This window comes from Erinaceus europaeus, chromosome 18, assembly GCF_950295315.1.
Source record: "Erinaceus europaeus chromosome 18, mEriEur2.1, whole genome shotgun sequence".
Taxonomy (NCBI): domain Eukaryota; kingdom Metazoa; phylum Chordata; class Mammalia; order Eulipotyphla; family Erinaceidae; genus Erinaceus; species Erinaceus europaeus.
The window spans coordinates 40,708,415-40,731,529 of record NC_080179.1 but is presented as its reverse complement, the minus strand read 5'-3'; the positions used below and the strand labels follow the sequence as shown (position 1 = coordinate 40,731,529).

General features: G+C 40.3%; 1 protein-coding gene across 2 annotated transcripts in view; it reads left to right on the top strand.

Moving 5' to 3' along the window:
- The window catches only part of CNTNAP5 (contactin associated protein family member 5), a 956,089-nt gene that overhangs the window by 435,655 nt on the left and 497,319 nt on the right, over positions 1-23,115 (top strand). The window lies entirely within an intron of this gene.

Here is a 23,115-nt window from a genome sequence, read left to right as displayed (position 1 = left end):
GGTGAGTCTCCATGTGGATCTGCCAGCTTAGAAATTACACTAATTATGGTCATTTCCATGGTTATGTGTGGGGAAGCATTCCTAAGGCTTCTTGTATACATATTTATTTCCCCAGGTTCATGAAGCAGGCAAATGTGGAACGAGGATGTGCTGAGGAACCAGGGACCCCACAATGGTACAGTGTCAGGAGGGAGGCCAGGTTGGGGTGGTGGAAGTGGTACCTTGCTGCATGAAAGTTTGTTGGGTTCAGCTGGCCTCCCAGGGCCTCTATCCTGGAAAGAGCTAGAGAGAATTCAAGTAATGCTTCTGAGGTTGCTCATACTTAACTCTACTGTAGAATAAAATTAGAGGGAACACTTCAAGAATATAAACAGATACTAAAATTTATTGTTGAAGGGAATTCATTTGAAGCTGATATTGATACCAGTAGAGTTTTACTAGGAACCATAGGGATTGTTATGTGTAGGAAAAATAATCCAGTTCTATAGGTTCTTCTATGACTGAGATCTGGATGTGGTAGACCAAACAGCATTAGGTAGGCCAGCAAAGGAAAACATGAAGTTAATCATGTGCACTGGTTAATCTCTAAAGACCATGGCTACGCAATTCTCTCTCTCCCCCTCTCTTTCTCCCTCTCTCCTCCAGTCATTGGAGCTCCCTGAAACTACTACAAAGCCACAACTTCTGTTGGCCCTTTTTTTTTTTTCATTTCACCCAATAGAACAGAGAGAAATTGTGGGAGGAAGGGAAGAAAAAAAGATATCCACCTTCTGCACCCCATAATTATCCTGGGTCCTTACTCCCAGGGGGATAAAGAAGAGAAAAGCTTTCATGAGAGGAAATGGGATACATAACTCTGGTGAATTGTATGAAACTGTACCCCTTTACTCCTATGGTCTTGTCAATATTTCCATTTTATAAATAAAAATGTAAAAAAAGAAAAAGAAAGAAAGATATATACCTGCAGACCTGCTTCACTGCTCATGAAGCATCCTGCTGCAAATGGGGAACCTGAAGTTCCAACATGGGTTTTTGAGTGTATCCTTCAGTGTATCCTTGAATGTATCCTTGTGTGTATCTTTGCACATAATACTATGTGCACTTACCCAGGTGTGCCACAGTCTGGCTTGGACACACTGTATATTTATTTATATTCATCTTAGGAAGTTGAACAAGTTGGTGCGAGGGTGTCAAGATGCTTGACATGTCAAACATACAGGTCAAAGGAAGTCACAAGCTCTTCCTTTTTAATATGTATAAAATTTTTTTTTTAGTGGTGCTCACTCTGATGTACAGAGCTCACCAGTTTCCTGTAATAAGGATTACAGCTAATATTTTATAATGAGGCTGTATACTGTTCACTTAAAAAACTGGGGTCAATGAAAAATATTTTTGGCACACAAATTTACAACCAAGTAAAAACTAGATGTTCCTTCCAGTGGACATATAGAATCCCTTCAGTGTCTTGGGATATCTCTGATGTGCTCATCTAATTGTATCCTCCAGTTTCTATGGCTCTTTTCTGTGCAAAAGACCTAATAAGTTTATTAAATAAGTTTTATGAAATGGACTTAATTGTGAACTTCCAACTTGGTGAATACTGAATTTGATACTTTCTCTGCTTACATTTTAAAATGCTCTGAAAATTACAAATCAGGCTGTCCTTGAAATGTAACTTACTCTTTAAATCTTCTATTTGGGTTAATGGTTTACAGTACAGTTAATGACCCATTGGTAAAATTTCTCTTTTCCCCATTGTAGGTGTCTTAAGAACACTCTCAGTCCCAACTTAGGTCTTTTTCCTCCATCACGCACCATACTATCTATCTTAAGTCATTTATCCCAGGATCAACTTAATGGCCATCTATATGAAATAATGGGCATGCCTATAATTTTAAGTTCATGAAAATATCTTTTTAAATTTTTATTTACATATTTTTGATAGACATAGTGGAAAATCAAGAGGGAAGTGGGGAATAAAAAGGGTGAGAAACACCTGCAGCACTGTTTCAACACTTGTGAAATTTTCCTTCTGCAAGTGCTGAAGCAGGGCTTGAACCAGGGTCCCTGTGCATTATAAAAGGTGCACTTTACAGGGTGCACCACTGCCAGTCCTATGAAGAGATACTCTTAGGTACTTACAAAAATCACTCTATAGTGTTAATATTCTATTTATGGTACTATAGTTATTGTATATTAACCTGAGAGTAAACATTAAATTACTCCATTATTTATGTATTCAGAAAACATCTTTCCACCATTTCATAATAATTTAAAAAAACATGATGAGAATGATTGTAATGAAAAATCATTTAAAACACTTTTCATGTTTAAACTTTTATTTTTCCTGTCTTATTATTTTGTTATTTGTTGTTAATAAAGCTAAATAATTTTTATTTTATTTTATTTGAATCAAGGGTTATCTCTGGGGTTCAGTGCCACACTATAAATCCACTGCCCTTGGCCACCATTTTATTCATTTACTAGTTAGAACAGAGAGAAATTGAGAAGGAAGGGGGAGCTAGAGAGGGAGAAAGAAAGAAAGAAAGATAGACACCTGTAGACCTACTTCATTGCTTGTAAAGTTTCCTCCCTGCATGTGGGGAGCAGAGGCTTGAAACCTCTTTGCACGTATCCTTGTGGTTCGTACTATGTAAGCTTAACCAGGTGCATCACTGCCTGCCCCCCTAAATTTTTAATGGAAGTAAAATTTTTAATGGAAGCATGCCATGTAGACCACAGAGAAAAAGATGTACCAATCATATACACCTTGCCAAGAAGGCTTTGTGTGATAATTCTGCCTCACAGTGTTGCAAGCTATTAGATAATTATGATTCAAACTTCATGACAGGGTGCTCCCAACTTACAAATAAAAGGTGATAGGACCCTCTCCAACTGCAAAAGGCAGTTTTGTGATAGGACCCTATATCAACCAGATGGTTACATACCAAACCTCTTCTTAATGACCCTCTACGTTTTATAATCCTGAGTTCTAGTCCCAGAGTAAGGAGGGTTCTGTGACATGACTCTGTCAACTTTTGGAGTCTGGTTAGCAGCTGATTATTTTCCTGTACTAACACTAGTCTTTCAGTTAATTGGTCTCCTGAGAAGTAAGCAACAAACCATTGATTCTATAACAGAGTAAGACATTAAGACTGAACAGCTGTTCACAGAGGATCTAAGTCTTGGGTCTAGTCTGTGAGGCCTCAAGAAAATGACAGCCAATACAGCAGATTCAGTAGAGAAAGGCCAGATTTATAAGGAGCACATGCTAACAAGAAACTAGCATGAGGTATCACTTCAGCTGTACTTCAAAAGACCAAAGGACTTTCAGAGTTAGCTCAAAAATGGTATTTAACAGAAATGAACCAGCCTTTGAAAAATGGTTGGAGGTAAGCATCAATTCTGGAAGTTGTACATAGCTTAACTAGACTTAGAATAAGGTGAAGAATGCTTACTGAAAAATGAAAAGGAACTCAACAAAGATGTGAGGATCATATTTTACATAAAATTGTCCTCACTGGAATAAGGAAAGAAAAGGTGGCTATCGGGGGATGTGTAAAAAAGGGGAAATGACATTATATTTGGATCACATCATAAATAAACAAGCAATTTATGGGATTTGGTGTCCAAAATACTTTTTCCATTCCAATCCTTTCCTTCTTGTCAAAGGACACTAGGGGTATTGAATCACTCTTTTGAGCTTTGTGTGTGTCATTTACAATACAAGTGTGAAAATGCTTACTTTATTGAGGTGTTATGAAATGTGAGAACATTTTTCTAAATTATATAGAGCAATATAAATATTGGTTACTTCTACACCTGCACAACCGGAGTGAGGGAAAATATCCATCAATTGCACTGGGCCAGAGAATAAATATTTTAGACTTTAAGAACTAATCCATGTTGCAGCTACTCAGCTCCACCATAGTCACAGGGAAGCAGCCATGGATACTATGCAAAAGACCAAAAGAACTTTGTGTATGGAAACTGAAATCTAAATTTCTTGTTATTCCTGAGTGTGAAATTATAGTCTGTTTTGGTGTTTCTCAAGCATTTAATAATAGAAGCAAACAAACAAACAGGAGTCATGTGGTAGAATGCACACATTATCATGTCTGAGAACCCAGAGCTAAGGATCTTTGTGACCACATTCTTCTTCCAGCATTTGCCCTTCTTCTGTAGCCAGTCAACAGCGTCAGGTTGAGCCTGATGTAAAGTTTTGAGACCTCCTTTGAATCTGGAGAGGTGGCAGTCGTTGACTATGTGGGTCATAGTCTGTAGCCGCAGGGGCAGTTCAGGTCGTCTCTGGCTCCCCAGCGATGGAACATAGCAGCTCACCGGCCATGGCCTCTTCAATAGCGATTGAGGAGGGCCAAATCATAATGTGCTAGGTCAAAGCCGGGTTGACGCTTGTAGGGGTCTGTGATGAGGTGTTTGTTCTTTACCTCAGCTGACTACCAACTCTGTTTCCAAGAGTCTGGAACAGAGAAGTTCAGTGTAGGTGTAGGGGACCAGATTGGATGACGAGATGTCAAGCGTTGAACAGGGTGGGCAAAGATATCCGTGTATATTGGCAGGTCCGGTGGAGCGTAGACGTGGGAAATGAACTTAGATGATGCCGCATCCCGACGAATATCTGGCAGGGCGATGTTGCTAAGAACTGGCAGCCATGGAACTGGGGTGGAATGGATGGTTCCAGAAATTATCCTCATGGAGGAATATAATTTGGAATCGACCAAGTGGACATGGGGGCTACGGAACCATACTGGGGCACAGTATTCTGCAGTGGAATAGAATAATGCCAGAGATGATGATCGTAGTGTGGAAGCGCTCGCACCCCATGAGGAGCTGGCCAGTCTTGCAATGATATTATTCCTCGCACCCACCTTTGCTGCAGTTTTTATGAGATGTTCGTGCGATCGAGAGTAACACCAAGATCGACTGGCTGGGCTTCATGCCGGATTCTCGTATCGTCAAGCTGCACATTAAGCTCACGCGAGGCCGAGGCATGGTGTAGATGGAAAACAGACGATACTGTTTTTGCAGTGCTAGGGATTAGTCGCCATTTTTTACAGTAATCAGATATCAGAGACATGTCTTTCATGAGTGTTTCCTCGAGGATGTCAAACTTGGATGCCTGAGTTGCACAGCAGATGTCATTGGCGTAGATGAACTTCCTTGAAGAAGTTTCTGGGAGGTCATTGATGTAAATATTAAATAGCATAGGAGCCAGAACAGAGGCCTGGGGGAGGCCACTTGAGACAAGTCTCCATCTACTAGACTTGTCACCCAGATGCACCCAGAATCTTCTGTTTTGGAGAAGAAACGATATAGTGTTGGCTACCCATGGAGGCAGGCATCTTGAGATCTTGACTAGGAGACCATGGTGCCAGACCGTGTCATAGGCTGCTGTGAGATCAACAAAGACAGCACCCGTCTTTAAATTCTTCTGGAATCCATTTTCAATGTAAGTTGAGAGGGCCAGGACTTGTTCGCAGGTAGATCTTCATGGGCGGAAACCAGCTTGGGCGGGTGATAGGAATTTCTCTGTAAGAGGAGAAATACGTGACAGAAGCAGCCTCTCAAGGAGTTTGTAACACACGGAGAGGAGAGAAATTGGTCTATAACTGGCGGCCAGTGTTGGGTCTTTCTTTGGCTTCAAAACTGCTATTATTTTCGCAAGACGCCAAATTTTGGGCATAGATTCGGATTCCAAGATGTGGGACAGGAATGTAGTGAGCCACTTCTTTGCTGCGGGGCCCAAGTTAAGAATGAGTTCTGGGGTGATGTTATCATAGTCAGCAGCCGTTCCCGGTTTAACCCTCTTCATCTCTGGCATTATGCTATTCCACTGCAGAATACTGTGCCCCAGTATGGTTCCGTAGCTCCCATGTCCACTTGGTCGATTCCAAATTACATTCCTCCATGAGGATAATTTCTGGAACCATCCGTTCCACCCCAGTTCCATGGCTGCCAGTTCTTAGCAACATCGCCCTGCCAGATATTCGTCTGGATGCGGCATCATCTAAATTCATTTCCCACGTCTACGCTCGACCAGACCTGCCAATATACTCGGATATCTTCGCCCACCCTGTCCAACGCTTGACGTCTCGTCATCCAATCTGGTCCCCTACGCCTACAGTGAACTTCTCTGTTCCAGACTCTTGGAAACAGAGTTGGCAGTCAGCTGAGGTAAAGAACAAACACCTCATCACAGACCCCTGCAAGCGTCAACCCGGCTTTCACCTAGCACGTTATGATTGAGCCCTCCTCAATCGCTATCGAACAGGCCATGGCCGGTGCGCCGCTATGTTCCATCGCTGGGGAGCCAGAGATGACCCGAACTGCCCCTGCGGCTACAGACAGACTATGACCCACATAGTCAACAACTGCCACCTCTCCAGATTCAAAGGAGGTCTCGAAACTTTACATCAGGCTCAACCTGATGCTGTTGACTGGCTACGGAAGAAGGGCAAATGCTAGAAGAAGAACTTCATTTTATACTCTGATGAGTGGCCACACTTTCTAAGAAAGAGATCCAACCAACGCCTTTCTTAATATTGTCAACTTTCCCATCCTTGAATCACACCATCCTCTTCCTAGCTGTAATTTAATGTGTACAATAGAACTTCAAAGCAGTCTTACATATTCTTCTTCTTCTTCTAGCATTTGTCCTTCTTCCATAACCAGTCAACAGTGTCAGGTTGAAAGCTGTCAGGAGCTGCTTGTTGCTGGCTTTGAAAGTGACTGGGATCCATGTGGATTCAGTCGGCTAGGAAGGATAGTCAGTTTCCCCAATGAATGGGTACTCAAGGGATGCACCACGAGAAGGTCGATCCAATGCATCCCTTACATATTATGAATCACAAGTTCAAACTCCAGCAAAATGTAGTCTGAAATTCATGAAAGTGAAGTGATTTCTAGAAAAGTTAAGAAATTGTATCATGATCTTTGTATTTTTTACAAACTCTTAAGTATATATTCATTTGCTTGATTGATAGCTCAATTTGATTATGTCATAAATAGCTCAAATTAAGCATTCCCCAAAGGGAATTCTCAATTTATTTGTACCTGTAATCATATTCAATATCTTCTTCTGGTTTTCTTTATCTTTTTAAAAATTATTTTATTGTCTTTATTTATTTATTTATTGAATAGAGACAGCCGGAAGTTGAGAGGGAAGGGGATGATAGGGAGAGAGGGAGGGAAGGAGGGAGAGGGAGAGAGAGAGAAGGAGAGAGAGAGAGAGAGAGAGAAAGGAGAGAGAGAGATGGACCAGCAGCACTGCTCCACCACCACTCCTGAAGCTTTCCTCCTGCAGGTGGGGATTGGGGGCTCAAACCCGGGTCCCAGTGCACTGTAACATGTGTACTCAACCAGGTGTGCCACCACCAGGCCCCTGACTTTCTTTCTCATAGTGACTACTAAAATTTATTTAAAATATTTATACTGTTTTAATTTGGTAGGACAGAGAAATTGAGAGGGAGAGGGAGCTGGAGAGGGAGAGTGAATAATGTAGACCTGCCTCACCACCTGTGAAGGTTTCCCTTTTGCAGGTGGGGACCATGAATCCATGCCCTTGCTTATGGTAATGAATGTGTTCTACCATATCTAACTCAACATGGTCCCATGACTACTAACAATTAAACAAACTAGATCTGGGAAATATTTTTTTAAATGTACTCTTTTCCATTCTCACCAATCCATTATAAATTTATATAGTGTTACTTCCAAAATTCATCACAAATTATTCTATTTCCTATTTAAAATTGATTTAATAATGATCTACAAGACCATTGGATAAGAGTTGTACAATTCCCACCACCAGAGTTCCATATCCCATCCCCTCCATTGGAAGCTTTCCTATTCTTTATCCCTCTGGACCCAGGATCAGTATGGGGTAGAGATGGTGGGAGGTTTGGCTTCTGTAATTGCTTCCCCACTAGACATGGGTGTTGGCAGGTTGATCCATACTCCTTGCCTGTCTCTATTTTTCTCTAGTGGGGAAAGGCTCTGAAGAGTTGGGGTTCCTGTACACATTTGGTGAGGTCATATGCCCAGGTTGCATCATAGTAGCATCTGAAACTTGGAGGATTAAAAGTATTAAGCTATAAAGAAGAACAATTTGTTTAATAATAAGTAACCTAAAGTCAAGAATATAGCAGATGAGATGTGGCTGTCTCCATTTTGGAAAATCCTAGTAGGTCTATTTTAGCTATATTCCAAGGGGCCCATGGATTTACTAATTTTTTCATGACCTTACAGCTAACATGCAAGTGAATTAAATGTATTGACTGGGGATACAGTGTCAGAGTTAAATAGGGCTAGAAAGCTGGATCAGGACAGAGAGTAGCTCCCAAATATGGATATATATACTAAATGTAAAACCCATAGATCCTCAGGGGCCAATGTCTATTTATATTCAGCACAGAAGCCTATGCAACCTCTGCATCCCTGTAGGTCTGTGCTCACATTCTGTAGTTACAGCTTGGAGTGCTCTGGGCTGCACTCATTTCAGGTCCCATCTTCTTTAAATGGCACAATGTGTTGACCCAGCCTCCCTTCAAAGAATGGGGCAGTCCCTACCACTGTTATTCCACATTGAGGGCAAGGTCCTATAGGAGCCCACAAAGAGGTCTACTACGTTGTTCCTGATGGAGATGACCAGTGACAGTGGAAAGATGAATCTGTTAGAGGTAGAATACATCATGTCTGTGTGGGAATCCCAGAATTCCCTGACTAGGGTTCAGGGAGATGAGGTAGCCTGGTAGTAAGCCATCATTTTTTTTCCCTCCAGGGTTATTGCTGGGGCTCAGTGCCTGGACCACAAATCCACTGCTCCTGGAGGCCAACTTTCCCCCCTTTTGTTGCCCTTGTTGTAGTAGCCCCATTGTGGTCATTATTGTTATTGTTGATGTCATTCGTTGTTGCATAACACAGAGAGAAATGGAGAGAGTAGGGGAAGACAGAGAAGAGGAGAGAAAGAAAGACACCTTCAGACCTGCTTCACTACCTGTGAAGCAACTCCCCTGTAGGTGGGGAGCCGGGGGCTCAAACCGGGATTCCTACACTGGTCCTTGCGCTTTGCACCACATGCACCTAATCCACTGCAGTACGCCGGACCCCATCATTAAAGTGTGCCCTTATCCAGTTTTTTTTTTTTTTTAGACCTTACTTTCTCTGACAAGGTTAGCCTTTGTGTGATTGAGGGAAATGAAGTAGGAAGTAGGTGATGAGGGTATCTAGGACTAAGTGCAAATTATCTGATTAAGCACTCGCTAGCATATTTTTAGGTCTTTCTACTTGCTTGCTGCACTTACTGAGTCACTGCAAACTATTGTGCACTTTTACTTTAAGGTGCATATTCTCTCCTAATTTATGAATACAAGTGTACATGTGCTTTATCTCATGGGCCCTGGTCTATATCTAGGTTCTGTGGCTTTGTTGATAAGTGCACCACCTGAAATGGGGTTAAGGGGTCCTATGAGCTAGGAAAGATCTCACCCAAGTAATGGAGCTGAAGGGTTGACATGACACGCCTGGTGTCTCTGGACCTCATCCAAAGTGAAACATGTCATGGCCGTGCTGGTTGCACTGATTTGGTTGAGATTTGCAGATGCAGTATCAAATGGTATGGATTAAGGGAAGCATAACATAAAATGAGCCATGCCCCAGAGGTTCCAAGACTGGGAGAAATTATACTATGCTCATAGCAGCACAGTTTTGTAATAACTAAAACCTGGAAACAACCCAGATGTACAACAACCAGTGGATGGCTGAGAAAGTTGTGGTGTATATACACAATGGAATACTACTACTCAGCTATTAAGTATTATGAACCCACCTTATCTGACAGATCCTGGATGGAGCCAAAAGGAATTATTTTAAGCAAGGTAAGTCAGAAAAAGAAAGATGAGGATGAATGATCCCACTCATAAACAGAAGTTGAGAAAGCAAAACAGAAAGGAAAGACAAAGCAGAAATTGACTGAGTGTGGAGAATTGTACCAACGTACAAAACATTCTGGTTCACTTATATGTCTGTCAACTGCTTTTTTAACCCAGCAATCCATTTCCACATGTTTGCTTTAGTTCGCTATCTAGAGTTGAGTCACATTTTGCTGAAAACCTTTCAATGACTCAGTGCTGCTTGTCTGCACACCAAGAGTCCCACTAAAATCCTGTAAATGAAGAACAGACCTTGGGAGATCAGGTCTTTGCCTCCACCACTGGCCTCACAATCCAGCAATATATCTCTCCTATCGAAGTTCATGCTGGAGTGACCTTCTGTTCTGCCTTTCATTGGGCCACACTTTCACATAAATTAACACTGGGTATATGTCCTCTGACTGTAATTCACTCCCTCCCCCACCACTATTTCTTAAATTCAGTGTTTAGTCAGACTCAGTTTTAATATTTTTCTCAGAGAAATTAAGAAATATCTCAGAAATTAATTACAGTTATGAGTAATATAGCTCTTAAAATATACCATTGTCTCCTTTCAAAGCACTGATCATCATCTTCATCTTCTTCGGCTTCAAACAGTGCCACAGGTTTATTGGATTATAAATAACATAAATTCATTCCTTAAAGTTTCAGAGTTGGTTCATCTAAAATCAACACAGAGAAAATGTGATGTCTTTTGAGAGCCTGCTCCCTGACTCACACCTGGATGTCTTTTCATTATACACTGCCTAGAAGGAAGGGAAATAGGCCTTTTTGGTATGTGAAGACCACCATATAAAAGTACTGGCGTCATTAATGAAGGGAGACAAAATCCTGCTAAGTTTTACTTCCCAGAAGCACCACTCTTAATATCATCATACCTAGGATTAGGTTTCTAACATATAATTTAGGGAATGCACAAACAGTATTTAGGTTCAAGCCCCTGGTTACCACGTTCGGGGGGAAAGCTTTACACGTGGTGAAGCAGGGCTGCAGGTATCTCTCTGTCTCTTTCCCTATCTCTATCTCCCTCCTCTCTCAATTTCTGCCACTATCTAACCAATAATAAGTAAATAAAAAAAAAACACTATTTAGCAATCACTGTATCCAAAACTAGGTAATAATCAGGAAGCCTTAGTGTTAATGATGATCATCTATTTCTATTCCCTCATTATTCAAGACAACATGTCATATTTACCTCAGAGGAAGACAGTGAGGTTTTTCTGTTAAGCCTTTAAGGTTTCTCACACCATTGATGGACTTGTGGAGACATGGCTCCTACAATTTGTTTTATTTACTCCTGGATGAAATGTCACTGTGGTGATTTATTGTTATTCCCCCACTGACATGCCAGCACTAAGCTCCATAGATTGTTTCTACTCAGGTAGAAACATTAGCAAAGACCTTCCATTTTCCTCCAAACATTAAAAAAAGGTATCTTAAATTTTGTAAAAGTTATGATGGTTTTGGGTGATGAATGAGGATGAAGGCATAGAATTTCATTGGATGGTGTGGCAACATTCAAGCACAGTGTGTGGGTGTGGAATTATACTACTGCAATCTTACAAGTTTGTAAAACACTTTAAAGGAATACTGAAAATAAGTTTATTTTTGGGAGTCAGGCTGTAGCGCAGCGGGTTAAGCGCAGGTGGCGCTAAGCACAAGGACCCACATAAGGATCCTGGTTCAAGCCCTGGCTCCCCACCTGCAGGGGTGTTGCTTCACAAGCGGTGAAACAGGTCTGCAGGTGTCTATCTTTCTCTCCCTCTCTCTGCCTTCCCCCTCCCTTCTCCATTTCTCTCTGTCCTATCCAACAACAATGACAAGAATAATAACTACAACAATAAAACAACAAGGGCAACAAAAGGGAATAAGTAAATAAAATAAATAAAATTTTTTTAAAAATTTTAAAAAGTTTATTTTTAATGATTTTTAAAAATACAATTATCATTCTGAGAGTGAGTGGGGCTAGTAGCCTTCTTATTAATATGACACTATTAAAGTTATTTGTCATAGCAGAAAGCTAGTGATGGTTACACAAAACAGACATAAGTGGTTCATATTTCTATGGGGTTGACCGTGATACTGACCTTGCTCCAAGTGCTTCTGTTCCAAATTGTTCTATGTGTGTTGTCTACAGCCTCCATTTCACTCTTTCCAGAACTTAACTTGAGTATTACTTTATTAGGATCATAATAACATTTTCCTTAATCATATTATTCCATCAAATTAATTCATTTTCTGAATCAAAGCCATCATTTATTGTTCTTGATTGGGATGGCCATGCAATTATTAACTTTGCATTCTACAGGTCAACAAAGTGACTGGAAGTTTACAGAATATCTGCCAGCAAATTTAAGGATAGATAAAAATTAAAAATTAAAGGACCAACAAATAGCTTACTTGAACAATATACTGCTTTGCCATAAGCAGGAGTTTGAACCCAACTTCCATTGCACTGAAGGAATCCTCAGTGCTGTAGTCTCTTTCACTCTCTGTATCTATCTAAAAAAATAAATAAATAAAAATAAACAAACAAATGAAGGGATATGTACTACTTCAGAAATTCCAGGAATTATTAAATCCATTTCTGTGTAATCTCTGTAGTGAGATAATAGTACAGTAAAACAACTATATATATATATATATATTCATTTTTATTTATAAAAAGGAAATACTGACAAAAACCATAGGATGAGAGGGGTACACCTCACACAATTCCTACCACCAGAACTCTGTATCCCATCGCTTCCCTATTCTTTTTTCCTCTGGGAGTATGGACCCAGGGACATTATGGGGTGCAGAAAATGGAAGGTCTAGCTTCTTTAATTGCTTCCTTGTTGAACGTGGGCATTGGCAGGTTGATCCACACTCCCAGCCTGTCTCTCTCTTTCCCTAGTGGGGCAGGGCTCTGGAGAAGGGAGGCTCCAGGACACATTGGTGGAGTCCTCTGTCCAGGGAAGTCCTCTCAAATAACAAGTTTTAAGTAGCCAAGAACTAGCTATAAGCCTGAGACCCTAAAAATCTCAGTATTACTTGAAGGCAAGTCTGACAATGAGAACTAAAAGTTTTATGTCTTGAAGTTAGTACTGCAGTCCAGAGTGCTTATTTCTTGTATGTATGCAATGACTTTTCCTTTGTGTTGCTTTCTTAAGACCTGTTTTGTTTTCTCACCTGACATTATGCACAGAAATGTCATAATTTCTTAAGAAGAGTTATCTGTTGGAGTTGCCACAGGTAACTTGTTTTCACAGTCTGAACCTCTCCAACACTGCTGATAAGACTGCCAAAGTTGCAGTGCTGGTTGAGGATCTGTGAAAATGTGAGCTGACTGTGGAATCTTTCGTGGTTTGTGGATTGCTAGCCAAACAGAACTCACAAGTCTTTAGTACAAATGTACAATCAGAATAATAACTTTCTCCTATAACATATAATTAGATAAGCTTCAAACTCTGATAATATTAAAATCATGTTTGCTGTAAATAGTGCAAAAAATCTTTTCGGGACTAATAGTCTCAGAAAAGATCAACAATTTCTTCCTGTCAACTTTGAGCTTCGACTCTCTATCTTATGAGAACAAAGGATTGTGTCACTGGCCCACATAAGATCCTTTTCAGCCCACTTGGGGATTCATACTTGGAATCTTTTATTTAGTGGAATCCTTTTTTTTTTTTTTATATTTGGCTTTTTGACAAGAAACCAACATCCATCAGATATGCCAGAATATGCCCCAAAATCTCTGTCTTTCTCAGAAAATAAGCTGTGACAACTGGGTCAGCAGTTGTGGACCCAAAAAGAATAGGGCCAGAAATGGCATTTCAGAAAACCACTGGGATGAATAGGAATGTGTTCAGACTTATCTTGACCCACAGGAAAGCTTTATTTATTTATTTTTAATTTTTTTATTAATTTTTTTATTTAAGAAAGTATTAATTAACAAAACTATAGGGTAGGAGGGGTACAATTCCACACAATTCCCACCACCCATTCTCCATATCCCACCCCCTCCCCTGATAGCTTTACCATTGCTCTATCCCTCTGGGAGCATGGACCAGGGTCATTGTGGGTTGCAGAAGGTAGAAGATCTGGCTTCTGTAATTGCTTCCCCGCTGAGTATGGTCAGTCCATACTCCCAGTCTGCCTCTCTCTTTCCCTAGTAGGGTGGGTCTCTGGGGAAGCGGAGCTCCAGGACATATTGGTGGGGTCTTCAGTCCAGGGAAGCCTGGCCAGCACCACAGGAAAGCTTTATAAGCCTTAAGACCAGTCTTATCCTAAGGACTCCTTAGGTCCTCAGTTATTTGAGGGAAATATTTGAGGGAAATACACCAATATATGACTGTCATAGCAGATCCTAAATTGAATTAAATTACATTTACAATAATGAGATCTGCAAAATCAATTTTGAGAAAGAAAAAGAAATTTTCCACTCCAGAGTGTTATCTAACAGTTGTGATCTGGTTGATGTAGCTGATGAAATAAGGAACTCTGATGTATGGAATTCAGATAGAAGAAGCACACATACATGCACTTACCTCAAAAGGGCTAAACTAAAACTTTGCTTCTTGACAAGAGACAATAACACTGTGTAAAGGAAATGGGCTACTTGGTTGGAATTCAGGCTGATCTATAAAGTAATATAAACAAAAAAGTTGAAAGTGAGAGACCATTTCACCATGCACTTCCCTCACTTTGATATTTTTTTAGTTATTTCTCTACTGACTTCAGATTTACATTATAGTTCATTTAACTTATTATTTTTATAATTTATTTATAAAATAAAAACATCAACAAAACCATAGGATAAGAGGGGTAAATTGCACACAATTCCCACTATCAGAATTCCATATCCCATCCCCTCCATTAATAGCTTTCCTATCCTTTATCTCTCTGGGAGCATAGATTCAGGATCATTAAGTGGTGCAGAAGGTGGGAGGTCTGGCTTCTGTGATTGCTTTTCTGCTGAACAGGTCTACCTGTACTACCAGCCTGTCTCTATCTTTCCCTAGTGGGCCAGGACTCTAGAGGTGGGATTCCAGTATAGATTGGTTAGGTTGTCTGCCTGAGGAAGTCAGGTTGGCAGTATGGTAGCATCTGAAACTCGGTGTCTGAAAAGCATTAAGCTATAAAGAAGAACAAGTTGTTTAATAATCAGGGACCTAAAGGCAAGAATATGCAGATGAAATTTGGGGTCTCCATTTTGGAAAAAGCTATTTTAGGTATATTCCAAGGGGCCCATGGTTTTACTAATTTTTGCCTGAGCCCAACAGCTAGCATGTAGGTGAACCAAAGGTACTATCTAGGAAGATGATACCATAGTTGGAAATAAGTCTAGAAAGCTGGATCAGAGAGGATAGTATCTCCCAAATATGGGGAAAGTATATAAATATATAGCATTAGCTATAAAGCCCATCAATTTGATATGGGGCATATATTCAGTGCAGGAGTCTGTGTAACCTCTGCATCCCTATAGATCTGAGCTCACATTTTGTGGTTATAGCTAGGAACATTCTAAACTGCACCCATTGCCGATCCATCTTCTTCCTGTGATAGAGGATTTTGGCCGAACCTCCCTTCGGAGAATGGAACATTTCTTACCATTCATTGTTGATCCACATTGATCTGCAAGGTCCTGGAGGGGCCCACAAAGAGGGCCATTATGTTGTTCCTCATGTAGATGATAAGTGACAGTGGAGAGAGGGATATGTTAGAGGTTTAGGCCCATCATGTCTGTGTGGGAATCTCAGGATTCCCTGACTAGGGCCCTAGGAGATGGGGTGGGCTGGTAGTAACCAAAAGAGCTGCCATTAAAGTATGTCAGTCTCTTACCCTTATTCAGCTTTTGTAGTTCTTACTTTATCTGACAAGGTTAGCCTTAGAGTGACTGAGTGAAGTGAAATAGGAAGTTGATGAGGGGGATATCTAGGTTTAAGTGCAAACTATTTGATTAAGTACTTTATGGTGTCATTTTTATGTTTTTTTACTTTCTTGCTGTATTTTTTGACTCACTGCAAAATACTGTGCCCTTTTGCTTTAAGGTGTCTATTTCACTAACTTTGTGGGTTATGTGCACATGTGCTCTATGTCTTGGGTCCTGGTCCATGACTAGGTGCTGTGGCTTTGTTAGGAAGTGCACCACCTGAAATGGAATTATTAGTCCTATGAGCTAGGAAAGGTCTCACCAGAATACTAGAGCTGAAGGGTTGTACTTTCAGGCCTGTCTGTCATCTGTGGACACAGTCAGAAGTGAAACATGCCAAGGTGGTACTGGTTGTGTTGCCTAGGCTGATTCAGTGTCAGTCTGTTTGGGTTGAGAGAAGCCTTTTGAAAAAACAAGCCCTGATGCTGAGGTTCCAGAACTGGGAGAAATATGGGTTTTAAAACCCACATTTTATCTGATTTTTAACATGACCCTCCATTATAACACTCCTGACTTTATCCCCAGTCTCCTGTCTTCACTTATTTTCACCCTGTGCTTTAGCACAGAGATTCTTCAAACTTTGGAAGCAGTAGAATTGCCTGGAGGTTGAATAGATTCTCAGTATTTTTAGATGGCTGGATCCCCAGCTCAGAGTTTCTCATGCCACAGATATGTGGTTAAGTCTAAATTCTGAACTTTTAATAAATCTTTTGGGGATTGTACAGTTGCTGATGCAGCAAGCACACTCACAATCATAGTGTCAAGGAATCTAATCTTTAGCAGGATACCTGTGCTCTCACTTGTGCCCTCCTCTCTATGTCTTCAGCAGGTGACTCTCCCCTTCTGAGCACAAAGTCCTTTTCCATCACACACCTGCCTAGCTTCTCTGTATCCTTCACAACTTAAGATCACCAACTCCTTCACTATTCTCCTCCTGTCCCACTCTCAAGAGGATTAGGCACCCTCATTTTTTTTACTAGTGATTTAACATTGAACAACAAGATTGTGGGATAAGAAGGGCATAATTACATACAATTCCCACCACCATAGTTCCATATACACACCCTCACCATTGGACAGGTCCCTAGTCTTTATCCCTCTCGGACTGTGGACCAGATATTTTTATGGGGTGCAGAAGTTGGGAGGTTTGGCTTCTGTAATGTTTCTCCTCTGGACATGGGTGTTGGCAGGTGGATCCATACTCCCAGCCTTTTTCTATTTAATGTGATAATTCATTATAAATATAACTCAGTTTTTCATTTCAGGCTAATTATTTGAGAAATACAAAGAGGCCAATTAAGAAAATAGTAACATATACATGCTTTCTGTTTTTTAAAGACAGCAGAAAAAAAGATTCAAAGGAAATTTGATACAAATTATTCATACAACAGTCTGATTTTGTACTTTATACAAAAAAAATTATTGTCTCAGCTTTTATGTCTGTGTGAGTTTTAGAGATAACAGGAATAAAAGAAGCTCCAAAATATAATGTGATTCATTGGTGTAAGACATGGAACAGCCATATTTGGGAATTGAATGTAGAATATGCAGAGTATTTTAGCTTCTTAATAGGACAAATTCTATTATTAAGTTTAAATGGCAAGTGTTAACACATGTAGACTGGCAGTCCTAAAATTATCTGTCAGGGATAAGGAAGTACACAGTGTTTCTTATTCACCTCCTGAATGTGTAGCTTTGTGAGTCTTTTCTGTTCTTAAGCCTTGAGAGCAGGGTCCTCTATCAAGTTTCACTATGAGCTTGTGCTGAACCTGGAAGTCTTTCATGCTGAAGGGGATGCATAAAAATTCAAATTCAAGGATGTCTGTGGGTGGAGTGAGTGCACAAAGCCAACTGGGGCAGGGAGCTGTTGAGCAGAGATAATGGAGATTACACAGGTATCATGAAAACGTCTCTCAGGGAAGGACAACATTGGGCTATCCATAACTAAATCAACAAATATACATCTGTTAATTTTCTGTGGTGTATACAGAAATGAAGTCATGATATAACTCAAAGGTTCTTTAATAATAATAACATTTTAAGTTTTACATAGTCTATAGACTGTGTGTATGCTGTCCCTGCCCCCTGTAGCTCTGAGTGAATGAACTTGGTCTTTGACTTACAAAGCAAGCGCAGGCAAGTTAATATCAAAAAGAATTTACATTAACTTTTCAGGAAAATGAAACGTTCTACTCTGCATGGTTTCCTCATCAAATTGGTATCTTCTTCACACACACACACACACACACACACACACACACACACACACACAAATATATGGTGAAACTTTACTTTGAAATGTCCTTGCCAACTGTTTGAGTGTTTATACCAACTCCTTCCCTTTTTTATTTTATTTTTAATTTTTCCTTTTGTTGCCCTTATTGTAGTTATCATTGTTGTTGTATTGCTATCATTATTGTTGGATAGGACATAAAGAAATGGAAAAAGAGGGGAAGACAGAGAGGGGGAGAGAAAGACAGACACCTGCAGACATGCTTCACCACCTGTGAAGCAAACCCCCTGCAAGTGGGGAGCCTGGGGCTTGAACCAGGATCCTTAAGCCAGTCCCTAAGCTTTACGCCATGTGCGCTTAATCTGCTATTCCACAGCCTGGCTCCCTCCCCTTTTTTAATAGAAAAAAAATGTTTGGCGTTTGTGTCAATTAGCACATTGTTGTGCATACAACATGGGCTTGGTAAAGACTGAAGACCCCACCAATGTGTCCTGGAGCTCCGCTTCCCCAGAGACCCACCCTACTAGGGAAAGAAAGAGGCAGACTGGGAGTATGGACCGACCAGTCAATGCCCATGTTCAGCAGAGAAGCAATTACAGAAGCCAGATCTTCTACCTTCTGCAACACACAATGACCCTGGGTCCATGCTCCAAGAGGGCTAGAGAATGGGAAAGCTATCAGGGGAGGGGGTGGGATATGGAGATTGGGTGGTGGGAATTGTGTGGAATTGTACCCCTCCTACCCTATGGTTTTGTTAATTAATACTTTCTTAAATAAAATTTTAAAAAAGAAAAATCTGAGTTAGTCTTTATGTTACAAATGGGGCAAACATATGGACCTTGCAATCCTGTTAAAAACAATAAATTGGGTGATATGCTCTAAATCAGTTTATTTTCCCCTTAGAATGGGTTCATTTAATCTCAATGTAAAATATCTATGAGATAAAACTTTATAAAGAATTTTACGGATATGTCTAGCCTTATCAGTTATTTTCTTTCTTGCTTTTAATACCATCTTTTGAGGTGATCACTTACTTATCTATCAATAAAAGTCTATCTCTACTTTTTATGCACCTTTCAAAACTCTCCTTATCATTTGTTTCTGTTTTAAAGAGAATCTTCTTTTAAAATATTATGAATTGTGACATATAGTTTCATATGATATAGATATATGGGTAGATAGATAGATGATGGATGATAGATAGATAGATAGATGATAGATGATAGATTGGTTGGATGGATAGGTAGATATAGATAGATTGATTGATAGATTAATAGATGATAGTCTAGCCAGAGCATGAGTCTTGGATACACAGTGCTGCAAACCAAACCAGGAAACCAGGGACCTTAGGCACTAGGTCAAATGCTCACATAGATGAGTTATCTCCCCTGCTACAAGAGAATCTTTTTATGGTGCTTTTGAAGCATGAATAAAGGAATTTATGCCTACAAGCATATCCATGCCACAAATTAAGTGGAAAACAGCATAAGGACCAACAATTTTAAAATTATTCAACCAAGGAAATACAGCACATAATAAAGGTTCTTTTAGTAACAGTGATTACAGGGCTGACACAGTAGCTTACCTGGATTCTGAACATCTTTGCCATGCATGCAGCCCAGGCTCAAGCTTCAGCCCCACTGAATGGGAAGGTGTTTCTGTGCTGTGGTTTCTCTCCCTCTGTTTTTCTGTCTCTCTTTATCTTCTGAAAAGTCAGTATGGGGCAGCAAACCTCTTGCAACAGCAACAGCAACAAGACAGTGACTATATGAAAGACTTATCTCTTTCTTATTGTTATTTCAAATCTGCTTTATGTGAGTGAAGTAAGTAATAACAAGTATTTCACAGATCCCAAATTTCAAGGAAAAATTAAATATTCTGTCAAGAAAAACTTCTTTTAGAGGGTTGGGCAGTGGTGCTCCTGGTAGAGTGCTCACATTTCAGTGCTTAAAGACCTGAGTTCAAGCCCCTGGTCCAAAGCAGTGAGGATGCTTCACAAATGGTGAAACAGTGCTGCAGGTGTTTTCTTTCCCGTTCTACCTTCCCTTTCCCCCTCTCAATTTCTCTCTTCCTTTATTCAAAATTAAATCAATATTTTAAAACCATTATTAATATTGTTTTCCCATCTGTAAAATGGCTGCTGCATTTTGCATTGCCAGTTAATATTGCAAAAGGTAAGCATGTCCGTCATAGGTTTTTTAGATGATCCAAAATTTTTCCCTTAGATGACAGAATTACTAGAGAAAAGCTTGTGTTCCTCCAGGCTAACTCTGTGCTCTCTGAAGCAGCCTCTCATCTATGCACAGATGTGAGTGATGCAAGGATCCAATTTCAAGTGCCTGAACATGCCCCTCCAGGGAAATAAATCCTTTGACTGGGAATGTCTCCGTTGTGGAGAGACAATGAAGCAGGAAGTCAGGAGACTTCAGCAGCATCACCCTCTGGCAATGGCACTTCACTGACCACTAAGTCATTTCACAGGTGTTTCTGGACAGCAGAATACTCTGGGCTCAGTGCTGAGCGCTGAATTAATGAGCTGATGAAAACACATCTGGCCCCTGCCCTGTTAGAATGGATGCTTGGCCTTGCTGGAGAGCTAGGCTAAAACAAACCAGGAGAAACCAAGCACCAATGTCTAGGTGGGACTTGAATGATGAAGCAAGAATCAGTAGTATTTAGAAGTAAAGTGACTGAGGTGGGGGGATAGATAGCATAATGGTTATGAAAAGAGACTCTCATGCCTGATGCTATGAAGTCCCAGGTTCAATCCCCCACACAACTATAAACTAGAGATGATCAGTGCTCTATTTAAAAAAAAAAATTCAGTGACCAATGGGAGGAAATTATTTACTGAAGGGCCAAGTATATGACTGAGAGAGTCAGCACAGAAGATAATCCAAGCAGCTGAGCATGAGAACAGAGGGAAGGAGAGAACATGGCGGAAAGCACTCCACAAAGACTATGTAAGCAGGGCTGTATTACATGACAGGTCTAAAACCTGGCTCTGTAACTTGCAAACAATATTTTTCAGTTCTGGTGTTTAAATTTCTTCATTTTCAAAATAGGAATAGTGGTAGTTAAGTTGTACAGAGAGCAATTGAGACAATCAAGTTTAAGTTTATACACAAAGCTCTTGCAAAGTTCTTATCTGAAAGCAGTCAATAATATTGTATTGTCTCATTCCATCTTTAATCCAAAAGAATTATGGTAGCAATGAAGTATATGCCATGCTCTCACCTCGAGCACATCCACATGTTCTACATACATGCATGGGCATGGACAGCTTTTTTAGAAAGATTTTTTTTTTTTTTGCTTCCAGGGTTATTGCTGGGGCTCAGTGCCTGCACTACAGTGGCTCCTGCAGGCCATTTTTCCCCCATTGTGTTGCTCTCATTGTTACCCTTGTTGTCCTAGTTATTATTACTGTTGTCATTGCTGCTGTTGTTGTTGAACAGGACAGAGAGAAATCCAGAGAAGAGGGGGGACAGAGAAAGAGAGAAAAAAATAAAACAACAGATACCTGGGAGTCAGACAGTAGTGCAGTGGGTTAAGCGCACATGGTGCAAAGTGCAAGGACAGCCCTAAAGATCCAGGTTCGAGCCCCTGGCTCCCCACCTACAGGGGAGTCGCTTCACAGGTGGTGAAGCAGGTCTGCAGGTGTCTATCTTTCTCTCCATCTCTCTGTCTTCCCTTCCTCTCTCTATTTCTCTCTGTCCTATCTAACAATGATGACATCAATAACAACAATAATCACTACAACAAGGACAACAAAAAGGAATAATAATAAAAAAACAGATACCTGCAGTCCTGCTTTACTGACTGTGACTAAGACGTCATATTAAGATCACTAGCCTCAATTTATATGCATCACGTTCACTCACTTAGCACTAAAGCTCTTACAGACCCACTTCCTAACCAGTGGTTTGGCACGGTGGTATAGACAGAACAATCAGAAGTGAATATATAATGTACACAACCCTGCATACTTGAGGAATTTCAATTAGGGTTTGAGAGTTGAACTAAGGGCCCGATCCATATAGTGAGGGGAGCTTAACAAGCAGTGAGATAGGTCTGCATGTGTCTCTCTTTCATTCTCCCTCTCTATTTCCACATCCTCTCAATTTCTCTCTGTCCCTATCCAATAAAATGGAAGAAATGGGGGATTGGCGGTAGCGCAGTGGATTAAGTGCACTTGGCGCAAATCTCAAGGACCCAGGTAAGGATCCCTGTTCAAGCCCCTGGCTCCCCACCTGCAGGGGTGTTGCTTCACAGGTGGTTAAACAGGTCTGCAGGTGTCTTTCTCTTCCCCTGTCTTCCCCTCCTCTCTCCATTTCTCTCTGTCCTATCCAACGACGACATCATCAACAACAATAATAACTACAACATCAATAAAAACAAGCAACAAAAGGGGAAAAAAGCAATAGAAATATATATATATATATATATATATATATATATATATATATATATATATATATATATATGGAAGAAATGGCCACTGGGAGTAGTGGATTCATAGTGCCTGCACAGAGTGCCGGCAATAAATAACCCTGGAAGAAAAAAATAAATAAATAAAAGTTTAAGTAAGTAGACCAAAAAGTTGGAAGTTTACCATTGAATTAATAAGTCAAACAGCACAGCCATGTAGCATGAGAAGATGAAATATTTACTCCAGTAGACTAGTTAGGAACTCAAGGCCTTGTGTTTTTCCAAGCACTAAAAATATTCCTCCTATCTATTATTGATTTAAGGCATGGTGGAATCTGCATGCATTTCATTCCATGTAGATCATCACATTTACTTCTCATTAAGGTCTTTTTTGAAGGTATGTTTACCCGATGTCATTGATGAGGAGATCAGTTTCAGAGGGGTAGATTTGTTCAAAGTAACTTGGCTTGTAAATTCAGGCTATCTGTCATAGCTCAAATCCCATGATCTTATCTACATGATTACCCTCAGGGTCTCATTACTGATGGCAGCTTTTTCATTGTTCCCTTATGTGTTGGTATGTACTGAAC